Source organism: Microtus ochrogaster, chromosome X (assembly GCF_000317375.1).
Source record: "Microtus ochrogaster isolate Prairie Vole_2 chromosome X, MicOch1.0, whole genome shotgun sequence".
Taxonomy (NCBI): Eukaryota; Metazoa; Chordata; class Mammalia; order Rodentia; family Cricetidae; genus Microtus; species Microtus ochrogaster.
Window position 1 is genome coordinate 8,045,061 of NC_022026.1, and position 14,604 is coordinate 8,059,664.

A 14,604-nucleotide genomic window follows, 5' to 3' on the forward strand; every position below is an offset into this window, starting at 1 on the left:
ATAACAGACTCCCATTTTCAGCTTCACCTGGTTAAAAGCATGTGAAAGATGATGCTTTGAAAAACGTGACATTTCCTTTAAAAATTGGCACACAATTGTGGCATATAACACGTACATCTTTCTAGAGCATGACTTTTTTCAGACCGTAATATATTATGTTCACAAAAGTTATGAGATAAAGCCTAGACTCAAAAGAACATCATTAATTCTCGCAAAGCATCAGCATCATCAAGTCTATGCTTAACGTAAGTGGAGAGAACTAGCTCCAATCTGTCTTCATTTTCAATTAACAAATACATGCTAAGCATTGGCAGTTTGTCAGGCACTCCTCTGGTTATCCTAGTTTTTTTTTAAGTATATAAAAACATTTATTCTTAAAAAACATGACGATTGATTAAGTATCTCTTGGGAAGTGAAAGCAGCCATTAGATGGGCTCTCAGAGAAAGACACTGAATACAAAGACCATTTACATGTTAAAAACAAAGAGGCAACAAACATTTTTACAAGGGAGGGACTGAATTCAAAGGCATCCAACAAGATACCCTGCATGACAGGGATGGGAATAGGTGAAGGCAACTCCTAGGACCTCTGTCTCCGGGCAGATGCTCTGCGGATGGGAGTGGTTCTCTTGGGTGTCTCCTCTTCTGTCATCTCTGCTGAAAGTTCGTCCTCGCTGGCCTCATCGCTTGAAAAGGTAACTCTGGTTTTCTTCTTGGACTTCCGTTGCTGAGTGTTTGGTCGAGGACGGTGGGTGCGTCGAGGCTTAGGCGTGACAAAGTCATTGTTGGAATCTACAGAAGCCAGAGGCCGTTGCCTTGAGAAGCCAGAGGGTTTCTTGGCAGACAGGGCTCTCTGGCTGCCTCCTTGGCCAGCTTCAAGGTCCTCCATGCCTCTGGTGTGACAGGCCCGAAGCTTCTGCTCAAATTCATCTATTGTAGACTTGCCCTCAGGCTTGGCCCACCGACGCAGTTTACCCACTACTGACAAAAAAAGCAGTGAAGACAGAGTCATCTAACAGCTTATCCCCAAAGCAGTCAAAGTTGTCCAGCATCTTGTGGAGGCCTCGCTCTGTGAGGGGCAGCTGGGACACACAGTAGGCCAGATCCCGGTACTGCCACTCAGTTCGGGCTGTGCGGAACAGCTGACACAGCTTTTCCACCAGGCTCTCGGTCTGTTTGTCCTTGGTGATGTAGGAAAGGAGCTGCCTCATGATGGTGTGGAAGGGCTCCTCTTCCACCCCACCCTCTGGGTCTGAAAGGCGACTGATGATATCAGGGAGGAGATTATAGATTGCGTTGCCCTTGTGGGAGAGCTCATTGAAGAAATTCTTGGCCAGAGCAGCGACGTGAGGCACAGGGTCAATGAGCAGCACCGCCATCTCGCTCACCTGCCCCTTCACTTTCACCATGTCCTTCAGGATCAGGTGCGTCATCACGAGCCCCGCTGTCCTCCGCACTTGCTGAGCTGGGTCTCGGAGACGGGCATACAGATGAGGAGTCCAGGGATCCATCAGGTTGGGGAAGCGGATAGCCAGATCCCCAGTGGCAACCATGAGATTAGAGCAGACAGTGGGGAGTGAAGACTTTTCAAGCATGGTGAACAGAAGACGAAGCTGGGAGTCACAGAACGGGGCACTGATGATGTAGAATTTGCCAAGGGCCAGCGAAGCAGCCGCACAGAGGTCTGGATTGCTGTAGAGGCCAGGTTTGTTGCAGACTTTAAGCAGCAGCAGAACAAAGGCAGCTAGCACCTGACTGCCGGCCAGCAGCTCCTTCTCACAGATACCGCGGATTAGCTCTGCCTCTGTGTCATGAGCAGTGGCCCCGACCAGCCCCATCTCCTCCTCCATGGGCGTTTCAGAGCTTGTACTCTTCTCCTTGGGGTCCTTGGTCTTGTGCTCCTGTTCTTCCTGAAGAACTCGCCGGGGACCCAGCTCTCCACTCACTGCGTGTTCCAAGTGTACCAGCTGCTGTAGGGCCACGTCCCCAGCCAGTGATAGCAGGTTCATTAGCAGGAATGTGGGGAGCATGGGGACACTGCCCTTGGGGTCCTCCTCAGTGGTATTCTTCTCAAGCTTCTCCAGGGCTTGCTTTGCATAACCTTGTAACATCTGGGCACAGATCACTTCAGGGCTCTCTGCCAGTTGGTAGGTCAGAGTCACGGCCACCTCTTTGAATGGGATCCAGGGGGGATCTGGATGTGCAAACCGCTTTGTGACCATCTCTCCAAGTCGCTCAAACAACCTGTGTTCCCGAGGCAGCCGGAAGGGAGGCTGACATTCACCCAGGGAAGGCTTCCTCCTGTCCGAGATGTTGGCAATGCAAGGCACACCTGCTGGGCCAGCCTGTAGTCCTGTGGGAACTTCTCCTCCAGCCCTACCTTCACCAGCGTGTCTAAATTGCTTCCTACAATTTCTGGTTTTCCTCGTGCCATCATGCCAAGAAGCATGACAGAGGAACAGCGCTCCAGCGGAGAGCAGGGTTCCTTCTCTGTGGCTCGCTCCCACAGCAGCTGGGTCACTGCTGGCTTTATCTCACCCTTCTGCACAAACTCACACAGAATTTCCTCAAGACACTGGATGGTCCCGACGGAGGCATCCACTAACAACAGAGAGAGGTTCTGTATCAAGGCCTGTGCCATGGCTCTGGCTGAGTCCCCTTTTGGACTGAGTTGGTGATAGGCATTAAGTACAGCGTCCCGGACACCAGGCTCCTTAGACTAGATGAGAGGCAGCATGCGGCGAACCCCAAACAGGTCCTGAGGTACCCCAAATTGGAATACCATCACAAAGAATTCAATCACATCCTGCACCACTGTGCTTGTGTTTTCATACATCATCTTGCTGATGATGCCGATGGCCTCTACAACCTTCTGGGAGAAGCTATAGGCATCCCGCAGATACTGCACCAACATCTCCTGCTTCACCAGCTCATTGTCCCTCTGGGGTCCTTCAGGCTCGGACGCACTGGGAGTGTCTTTACTGTTAGTCAGCACAGGGACACTGTCCCCATGAGACTCCTGTGTGGGAGTTGCAGAGCCTTTGAAGCTAACTCCCAGGAGATTCAGGAAGCTGTTCTCCTCCAGGTCTGTGTGACTGAAAGGTTGGGACTCCTGAAAGTGACTGGTGGCTTCTCTAGTGAGAATAATAGCTTGCTTGTAACTAGCCTTGGCGAGCAGCTGGCGGATGCTTCCTTTCACCTCTTCCACAGTCTCTGTTGCAGCGATTTGTAGATCTTCCTCTTCCTGGGGAAGCTTTAGAAGCTGCTGCGGGGTAGACTTCAATTCTGGCAGCATGGCTTCCCATTCCTCCTCTGGGTCTAGTGCTGCAGGAGCACCAGCGGTCGCCTCTGGGCTCTCATGTCTTGTAACTTCTGGATCTCCTTTTGCAGTGGTCCAGCAAGGTCAGCATCACTGAGCTTGCAGGAAAAGGGATTATTGGCTAGAAAACTGGCCAGCAGCTGGATGGCATTCTTACATACTAGCACCGACTTGTCTGCCAGACGTCCCACGGCTAAGGCCACCACTGCCTGGAAACGGTGCAGGGGGAGCACCTTCTGTTGAACAATTCGGGTAAAGAGCTGGAAAACACGGCTTCGCACAAAGGAGTTGAAGTCATGGACATGAGCTTGCAAGATGTCCAGGAACTGATCTATGGTTTCTCGGGCTGTTTCTTCTAGTTGGTCACCTTTTAGATCCTGCAGGACCATCTCGGCCATGGCTGCCAGCACAGCATTGCGCATCACGTAGTTCTCTTCACCCAGATGATCTAGCAAAATGCACATGCTGGACATAAGGACAGCAGGGATTCGCTCTGCTAGCTCAGTGAGGAAGGCTGCAAAGCTCTTTGTCCCTGCTGTGTCTCGACTCAGCTCCTGTGGACACTTCTGCCCAATCTCTCTTACAATCTCGCCCACAATGCTCTTCATTCCATAGTCTGTTGCCCACAAACTCACAGCCGTGACTAGCACTGATGGCAGGTGCTCAAAGTGCTGCAGCATCTGGGTGATCTTCACAGTCGCACTGAACATATGATTATAACGGACCAAGGCCACCCCAAGCAGGTGTGCTACGGCTTCCCTCGTGGAGCAGTTCTTCTGGTGACTAATGGTGGGATTTTCTAAAAGGAGGTAGCAACAGCCAGTAACCAAACTGACAAATTCTTCTTCAATTACTGAGTGGTTCCATAGGTGACGAATGTCCAGCTGGAGTAGCTGTGGTAAGAGCTGAAGAACTGGTTGCCTCTCTTCCTCCAAGGGCTGCCTTGGCCCGGGCCTTCTTACCCCTCCCACCCCCATCCAGGTTGATGAGGCTCATCTGGCTGGTCATATTCTCAAAGGACTCCAAGAGGCGGATCAGGGCATAGCAGTTCATCTTGAGGGTGTTTAGATGGGCAGTTCTATCGGATACACTCAAAGTGGCATCATCCAGGATGGATGGAAGTTTCTGGGAGTGGCAGGATACCACTTTTATCAGGAATTCCACGGTATCTTCCTTGAGGCCAGGATCTATACTTCGAAAGTGATGTAAAATGCTGTAGACTATATCAAAGTGCTCCAGCATAGCGAGAGGCCCCTGAGCCCAAAAAGCAGACTGAAATGCTCTAAGTTGTGATGGAAGCTCCTTGACGGGCAACACCTCCTGAACAACATACTGATTCACACCTCTACTCTTCAGCAACTCCTCTGGGGCTAAGGGCAGATGGAATTCAAAGTTTTGGGGAGACATCCTTCTATCGGTTCACAGGCCTGGACACTTGGACACTGCTCACTCACCGCTTCTTCGACTGGGATCAACCCCACTGAAAAGGAAGAAAGACTGGTTATCCTAGTTTTAAAACTGAGTTTTAAAGTCTCAGTGTGGTTAAAGCTTATATTGTAGTGCACATTAGAGATAGTAAAAAATAAATTTAGGTAGTTAAAAAGAATAAGGAATATCAGAGAAAGATTTTAAGTGAACTAGCTATGTGGGTATTTGTTTGGTGTGTTATATCGTATCTGAAGAATAGAAAAAAGGGCTATAATTGTGAAACCAAATGAGTGATGGGAGGAGAGGGATAATCAGAAATAAGGTTAGCAAAGCAATGAGATCTGGGTCTTCAAAGACTTTGGGATTCACTCTAAGTGGTATGGGAAGACATTTGTGAATCTCAGTGGAAAAGTATTATGGTTTCCCGATAGAACATCCCCATTGTCTCACCAAGGCCAGCTGGCCTGGGTCTGAAAAAGCATGGGATAAAACCGGACTTGCTGAACATAGCGGACAATGAGGAATACTGAGAACTCAAGAACAATGGCAGTGGATTTTTGATCCTACTGCATGTACTGGCTTTGGGGGAGCCTAGGCAGTTTGGATGCTCACCTTACTAGACCTGGATAGAGGTGGGCGGTCCTTGGGCTTCCCACAGATCAGGGAACCCTGATTGCTCTTTGAGCTGATGAGGGAGAGGGACTTGATCGGGGGAGGGGGAGGGAAATGGGAGGCGGTGGCGGGGAGGAGGCAGAAATCCTTAATAAATAAATAAAATTAAAAAATAAAAAAAGAAAAGTATTATGGTCTAACTCAAATTTGATGATTTCTTTCTTGCTTTCATTCTTTTCTTCTTTCCTTCCTTCTTCCTTCCTTCTTTCTTTCTCTTTTTTCTTTCTTTCTTTTTCTGTGTTTGTAGGCCAGGGCTGGGTGTCAGATCCTCTAGAGCTGGCATTACAGGCAGTGGTGAACCACCTAACGTGTTGTAGGACACAGCTGTGAAGAGGTGCCATTGTGATTGGTTTAATAAAAAGCAGAATAGCCAATAACTAGGCAGGTGAGAATAGGTGGAAAATCCAAGGAGAGAGAGAAACTTTGGGGAGAGGTGAGGATGCCAGCAATATGCAGAACAAGTTCGACATACCCCACTGGAGAGTGTTAAAAGCCATGTGGCAAAATATAGATTAATAGAAACTTAAGTTATAAGAGCTTGTTGGAAACAAGCCTAAGAAAATGGCAAAGCTTTCTTTCTTCTTCCTTTTTTATTAAGAAATTTTAAGATACAATCCTTTCCCATTTTACATAGGTATCCCCATTCCCATTCCCTCTCCTCCTCCCGCCTACCCTTTCCTCCACCTCTTCCCCCCCCCCATGCACTCCTCAGAAAGGGTAAGGCTTCCCATGGGGAGTCAACAAAGTCTGACACTACACTCTGAGGCTAAACCAAGGTTTCCCTCCCCAATATCTAGGCTGATCAAGGTATCCCTCCAAAGAGAATGTGCACTTAAATGCCAGTTCATGCACAAGGAATAATTCCTGGTCCCACTGCCAGTGATCCCACAGACTACTCATGCCTCAGAACTGCCACCCACATTTAGTGGGCCTAGTTTGGTCCTGTGCAGATCCCCCTATCAGTTCAGAATCAGTGAATTCTCACCAGCTCAAGTCAGCTGTTTCTGTGGGTAGGGTATCATTATATGGTCTGAACCCCTTTGCTCATATCTCTCTTGGACTGGTATCCCTTACCTTGGTTTAGTGATTGGCTGTGGATCTCTGTATTTGCTTTCATCAGTTGCTGGATGAAGGTTTTATGATGACAATTAAGGTAGTCATCAATCTGATTACAGGGGAAGGCTAGTTTAGGTGTCCTCTCCACTGTTGCATAGAGTCTTAGCTGGGGTCATCCTTGTAGATTCCTGGAAATTTCCCTAGTGCCATGTTTCTCACTAGCACTTTAATGTCTCCCTCAGTCAAGATATCTCTTTGCATTCTCTCCCTCACTGTCCTTTCCCTTTCTTGAACATCCTGATAGCTCACATTCTTTTCCTCCATTACCTTCTCTTTTCTCCATTCCCTTCCACCCTGCCTTCTCCACCCCTTCTAATTTCTCAGGAGTTCTTGTCTGTTTACCCTTCCCAGAAGGATCCATGGGTTCTCCTTGTTACCTAGCTTCTCTGAGATCATAGTCAGTTGGTTTATGTTGCTTTATGTCTAATATGCACTTATGAATGAGTACCTACCAATTTGTCTCTCTGGGTCTGGGTTAGATCGCTTAGGATGTTCTTTTTCCAGTTCCATACATTTGTATGCAAATTTCAAGATGTCGTTGCGTTTTTACTGCTGAGAAGTACTCAATTGTGAAAACATACCACATTTTCTTTATCCATTCTTCAGTTAAGGGGCATCTAGGTCGTTTCCATGTTTTGGCTATTACAAACAATGCTGCTATGAAAACATTTGAGCAAATGTCCTTGTGGTATGCCTGTGCATCCTTTGGGTATATGCCCAAGAGTGGTATTGCTGGGTTCTGAGGAAGACTGATTCCCAATTTTCTAAGAAACTGCCACACTGATTTCAAAAGTGATTGTACAAGTTTGCATTCCCACTAGCAGTGGAGGAGTGTTCCCCTTACTCCGCATCCTCTCCAGTATAAGCTGTCATTGGTGTTTTTGATCTTAGCCATTCTTTCCAATGTAAAATGGAATCTCAGAGTCATTTTGATTTGCATTTCCCTGATGGCTAAGGATGTTGAGCAATTCCTTAAGTGTCTTTTGGCCATTTGCAATTCTTCTGTTGAGAACTCACTGTTCAGATAAGAATAAGTCTCTATGTCCTTAATTGGGAGCTGGCAGTCCCAGAGTAAGACCGGAAAGGATGTCTGGCTATATCTGGTGCCCAACAGCCAGGCATATATACCCACATGGTGCCTGATCAAACTGAAAACAAAAAAGTTTTGAACACTGAGTTGTATGCAGCTTCCCAGGAACCATAGTCTCAGGTAGACTTGGTGCTTGCTGAGTGCACAATCACTGCCTTTTAAAGAGACCCTATTATGAAGCAAAGCACTAGACTAGCACACTACCACTGGGAGAGAAGTGGAATGGACACAATAGCACGGCGAGTTAGGTACAGCTGGGATGATTAGGCAGATGCACAGTGGGCAGTCAGTCACCAGTGCCATGTGCTAATATATTTGCTTAGCAGAGGGTCTAGCTATTCGAGGCTTGGCTCATAGAGATCAGAGAACACTGTATGTGCTTAGTAAAGCCAGGTACAGACAGAAAAAAAAAAACCTCTAAACAGGTACAGAATGCTTAAAAATGTGCTTGCATGTTAAACTGAAAAAAAAAAATAAAATGAGTATAGACAGACACAGAAAATACATAGTTTAAAAATAATGGTAAAATCAGTTTTAAAAGAGTAAAGTAATATAAAAAGAACAAGTCACATAAGCATCTAGATCCTGTATGCTGATTTCCGGACTTTGAATTTTAAAAATACTGATAAGTGAAGGGACTACACCACTGAAAGACATTGGATTGTAGAAAAAATTGCTGAATCAACCCATTCTATATATTTTAAGGATGTCTTAACTTCAGAGCAGAAGTGAGGAAATATGTTGCATTGTGGGAGAAGTTATAACATTATTACCACAGGAAACAAAAAAGCCATGGATGGAGGTTTTCAAATTAATAAGGATCATATTTAACTTGGGGAGACCTCCTCAAAATCGTGGCTATAGACAGAAGGAATAAACAAATGAACAAACAAAAAACCACAAAAACCACATGACAGGTGATATACATACTTATCGCTCTACATGCAAAAAGCTCGGAGACTGGATAAGATATGATAAATCTTATTGGTTTTCAGAGTCCTTAGACTTAAGAAGCTTAGATATGCTGTCCAAAATAATTTGTAAAGTTGACAGCTCTCCTTTACCTACTCAAACATAGAACAGAGAATCATCTTTAGCTGATTTACATACGTCACCTATCCCACACATTTGTTAATGCAGACATGTATGTTACCTTTAGAATTGTGTGGGTTTTCAGAACAAAAGGACCACACGCCAATGAAGATATGTAGCCCAGGTGATCCAGACTCTCAGAATGCCTGTTGTAGTTTCCTCAATATCTACTCCTAAAACAACTTCTAAGCCACTAGCTGAGAGGGTCCAGCTGCATAGAGTACTATCGCCAGGACTTCAGTTAATCCCTACACTTTCCTATTATACAGACACTAGATAATAAATAATATAGCAAAACTCTCCCAGGACTTGACCATTATTCCAATTTTCTTAGGGTCCCCTAAAGATGTTGTTGACCCCAGACAACAGGAAGCAGTATAGAGAACATGACACTCACATTCTCAAAGGTGGGGTAAGTGCATTTTGGTCCTTGTTGGGTTATACATGTTTGTCATTGTTTCGGGTGCTTAGTTGCAAGTTGTTATTGGTTATGATCTGGAAGGAAACTGAACAAAGGAGGTTAGATTCAGGGATGTCTTTCTGAAAAAGTAGGAGGGATATAGGAATGGTAGAGTAAAAGGATAAATTGTTGAATCAATAAATCATTGATTTACTAAATTATTGAACTTACTTTTAAACTAAAAACCAACTATTAATCTAAAATATCTTACATTGGTATGGATTTTTGTATATTGATAAAATTTAAGGTTATTTTTGTTTCAAAAATACTGTATATATGTTTCTATTATTGTTTAAGGTAATATACCTAAGCAACTAATTAAAAATGTAATGTATAACTAAGAAATGGAGGTTAGTAGTTAGTCATCTATAACAATCAAACTTGTATGTTAGGTATGTTTTCAATGTTAAACAGAGTTGTATTTTAAACAGGTAGATGGTCTTCAGACATGTCAGAGACCTACAGAATATGACTTTGTAAATGTTTTAATAGCGTAAGGCTTTTCATGACAGAGAGACACGTCTCCTCTGCAACAGCAGCAAGTGTTCTAAATCACTGAGGCATATGTCCAGCATGAACAATTTTTTATTGTTCATGATTTATTTGTTGCTGCTATTATGTTATATTTTATTGTGCACATGCCAGGGAAGTCTATATACTACTAGAGAGAACCTGTTTATCTGTGTTCATTGATGCTCTATTTGCAATAGTTAGGAAATGGAAATGTGCCAGATGACTATCAACTAATAAATAAATAATAGCAATATGGTATATTTAGTCAGTGGAATATTATTCAGTGTTAAGAAAAATTAAATTACAGGTAAACAATGTAACTGTGAGCATTAATTCTGAGTGAGATGATCCAGACCCTGAAGAAACATTTCTCTCTCATCTGTGAATATTGTCTCTGAATTTTGGAATAAATGAGCTTGCCAGTAAGAGTTATGCAAGTATGTCAAAATTCAAAAACTTCTTTCCTCCATGTCTTTTTATGTGGGCTGCCACTAAAATGTGGCCCAGACTTAGGATGAATATTTTCACCCCAAATGATGCAATCAGGTTCAGCTTTACAGGGCTGTCCAGCTTTCTGGGTTTTAGTTGTTTATAGATATAATCAAGTAGACAACCAAGATTAGTTGTCACAGTATGTAAAACATATCAAAATAAAGATGTTGATTCTCTCCAAGTTATTATGTAGGTATAATGGGATTGTTGATGAAATGTAAACAATGCATTTTAGACAAAGAAAGTCTTACTCCAAAATTTATGTGGAAAGTCTGACTCTAGGGTAGGTAAGATACTATCAGTTTGTTGCAGCTACTCTACCCAATATATCTGCCCATTCTATATAGCCACTGTAATCATTACTATATGGTAAATATAAACATAACAAAACAAGTAAAGAGAACCCAGAAATTGATCTAAATATATGGATTTGCCTATGTGACTTTTATTTTATTCTCTGTGTTTATGTATATGGAGGCTAGAAGAAATCTTAAATGCTATTCCTCAGGAATGCCATTCAAATTGTTTTTGTTTTTCTTTCTGAGACATAGTTTCCATGTGTAGCCTTTAGTGGCCATAAACTCACAGAGCCCCACCTGTCTTTGCCTCCTGAGTGCTAGTATAAAATGTAAATGTCATTAACTACATTTTTTTTCTTATTTGAGAAAGGTTCTCTCACTAGCCTAAACCAGGTTCTCCCACCAGGGTAAAGAAACTGGCTATCAAGTCCAAGGGATTTGCCTGTCTCTCCCTCCCCATCACTTGGGTTATAACTATATACCACCACCACCACTACAACCACCAATGCTAACATAACTAATACATTTGGTATTTTTACTTGGGGACTGGGGAGGAAACAAGGGGTTCTTTCTAGACTCAGCCATTATCTCCAGCCTACCTGTATGATTATTTCCAGAGATTAAAAAAAAAAAAGTTTAATGGAGTGAAAACAGAAATTGCAAATCAATCAGTTCACCGTTTAAATTTCTCAAGATAAGTATCATGGTTCAGTTGAAATTTGTTGAAAGGAGGAGATTCATTCAGAGATAAGAATGCCGCTTTGTTTCAGTTTTCAAGATTGCTTATATTTTACGTGATATTTCTTGTTACGACTTTTGATAGTCCCCATTGATGCCACTGAACTACCCTACAAAGGTAGAGAAATTGAAGAACCAATAAATTGAACATGTAGAAAAATAGAGATAAATCAGAGGCATGATTAGTAAAATATATTTTGATTTCCTGTGTTTTTCATCAAGATAATTTGTAAGTCATCTTGACTTCAAATGCAACAATTTCTGTCTCAGTCTACCAACATGCAGTGTTTAGCTTTTCAAACCAGTTCTGAGATACATTAAATAAATATTTTAAGTCATGCTAGCATTATACATAATTTTAGGAAAAAACGTTTACTTTAACTTAAAATTCAAGAGAGATTTACTCCTTCATTGCAGGAAAGGCATGCTGGCAAGAGTAGAGGCTGGCTGGTAACATCACAGTTGCACTCAGGAAGCAGAGGATAAACAGGAAGTAGTGTGCATCTAGAAAGCTTTAAGGTCCTCTCCCAATGGCTTACTACCTCCAGCAATATTTCAATTTTATTATCATTTGAGAATTTATGCATGCATATAAAATATGGTGATGAATAGAAAGTGTACTCAAGAGATTGCTAAATAGTACACATATTACTACCTATTTTGTGCATTGTACAACAAAATAAATTATATAATATTGACTCCAATTGTAAGAGAAACTTCCATTCACAAAAATATTTCTGTTTATGATGTGAGAACTGGAAAATTGAGTAATTATAATATGACTGCTCCAGGGGACAATATGATTGAAAACAAACAACAAGACATAACTTTGTAAAATGAATGTAAATAATATTGCCTAGTGATTTGGCAATTCTTTGAGCTTTCCACTTAAGTGGTCCATATTACTTCACCATGTTAGAGTTCTGTCTCCCATTTAAGGAATATCAACAGACATACAACATACACAGGCATGTTTGTCATTTATCATCATAGGAGCTTGTGATAAGTTTTCTAACTTTATGTCACTATCTCTTAGGCTATCAATACACATTTACATTGTGCACTACTCCAAGTATGGTCTATGGACAACCAGCATTATCACACTTCTGGTGAGTCATTAAAATGAAGAATCTGAAGCATTCCTCCAGACCTAGTATGCAGAATTCTGTATTTAAACAAGATCCCTGAGTGATTCATTTGCATATTAAAGTTGAGAAACACTGACTTCATAATGAGCAATTAAAATGAAAGCTTTTATGACAGCATATTCCAAGCCAGAAAACAAATTATATTATACAGACAAACTGCGTTATCCTTTGTAATACACTGAATATACATCTAATGTATATATTCAGTTAATTCCAAATCTTTCCCCTTGTGAAATTTGCTACCCTGTTCAGAAATCTGAAAAAGAATATTTGTTGGACCATACTGCTTTCTCAGAGACATGTGAAAAAGATCTTTCTAACCATATGCAAATGTGTATTAGGAAAAGATGTTTGGAAGAAACTCTTGCTATTGACTCAAGAAATTAATTATACCTCTAATTCATACATCAACTTAAATATTACCATATCTACACCACACATTTTCATTTATGATATTTATCTCCTGTCAAATATCTAGTAACTGCTCCAGGAGCAAAGAGAATGTAAACAAGAAATTATCTTACTGATATAAAAAATTACTCCAAACTCAAATCAGAATCACGCCATATTTCATTCCTTTTGGCTCAACTAACTATGCTGATAATTAATTTACATTTGCTGGTTCTATTTAATATCAGTACCTAATATCAATAGAACAATCCAATCTAAGTTACATATTGTATAGAGAGAACAATGGGCGTTGTATTAAACATATTTCAAAAGGAATAAACAGACCTTATTGCTACTTTGAAATAAACTCATTTCCCTTATGTTAAAAGAAAGCAATTTAATCTAATAGAAAGAATACCAAAAGAAAAATATAAAATAATGTAATATAGCATAACTAGCATTCTTATTTATTGTTCTATTTTAAAACATATAAATAAGTCATCATTCTTTGGGAAAATAATTCTTTCCTTTTTTCATAATGCTGAAAGTGGCATCAAACTCCAAATTTTATCTCAGGAGTCTATCACAAATCTTCCAAAGGATATTTAAGAATTATAACCAATACCAAATATATACATACACAGATAAACTATTCAAATTTTGAGATTGCTTGCTCAATTTCAAATGATAGAAACATACATATAGTCCAGAAGTCATCTTAAATCTCCCCAAATCATGATATCCATGTAAAATAACAATGTGCATGAAATGGACAAAATGTCTATAGGTATAACTGAGTGGTATTTAAGGAAAGATTTCTATTTTCTTAGAGTTCTATAAAGTGGAGTAAAGTACAAATACTAAACTTATTATAAAAATAACATTGTCTTCAATAGGCTTGATGAAATCAGAACGAGACATTTTTACCACTCTTGCACACTTCACTATCTCTGCTGTGGGATTGTAAGGGTGTTAGCTAATCAGCAGGTGGTGAATTCTCTCTTAAATGAGAAGCTGCCTTCAAGAAGCTCCCGAATAAACCTTCAGGAAACAAGACCTCATAGAACAATAGATTGTTTTAATGTGTGTTCTTTTATGAGGCTGCATTATAGAAAAGAATTTCATATTTTTCTTCAATTAGAAAAGAAATGAACAAAAGAAAAAGAAGAGGCAGAGATGGAGAAAAGGCAGACAACAGTTTAAACTTCACATACATTTCCAGATATGCTTATGGTCTTATAGGAATGATTCTTATTGTATTGCTCTCTAAGACACTGATTTATAAAAAAAAAAAACATTTCAGTCCAAATTTCTCAAAAGTTTGAAGTCCATTTTCATGAGGTTACATCCCTTTATAGCCTTCTTGCTGTAGTGTCTCAACGTCCCACCTCTGAATTTTCCACAATGAGGATTAGAGATAAAAAAAAAATGGCACCTTCTCCACTGTTTAGTAGCTTGAAAACTATCCTATGGTTAAGTGGCTAGAATCAAATTTTTAATGTAATACATTTAGTAGAGCTTTGTAAATAGGATATTATGTTAGCTTTATTTATATGATTTTGTGAATGACACTATTTTCCATAATTCTTGCTGAACTCTTCATTGTCATTTAGAGTACAATTTCACATTATTGCTATTTTTTACACTCCGTGTGTTGTTCAAATTTGCCAATAACACCTTACAAGTAAATTTTTGCTATGAATCAAGTTGTTGAAAATTTGAAGAAGAAAGGAATAAAGAACCAATCCTATAGTTAATTTGATGCTTAAATTGATAGCCAATACTCTTGCAATATAGTTATATACTTGAAAATTTTAATGGTTTTAAATGAAAGAATGAATGAATGA

At 40.9% G+C, this 14,604-nt stretch overlaps 1 pseudogene; it reads right to left on the reverse strand.

The window, feature by feature from the left end:
- Nucleotides 1-580: 580 nt before the first annotated feature.
- On the reverse strand, nucleotides 581-4,748 carry LOC101984391 (annotated as a pseudogene).
- Between the last annotated feature and the right edge of the window lie 9,856 nt (nucleotides 4,749-14,604).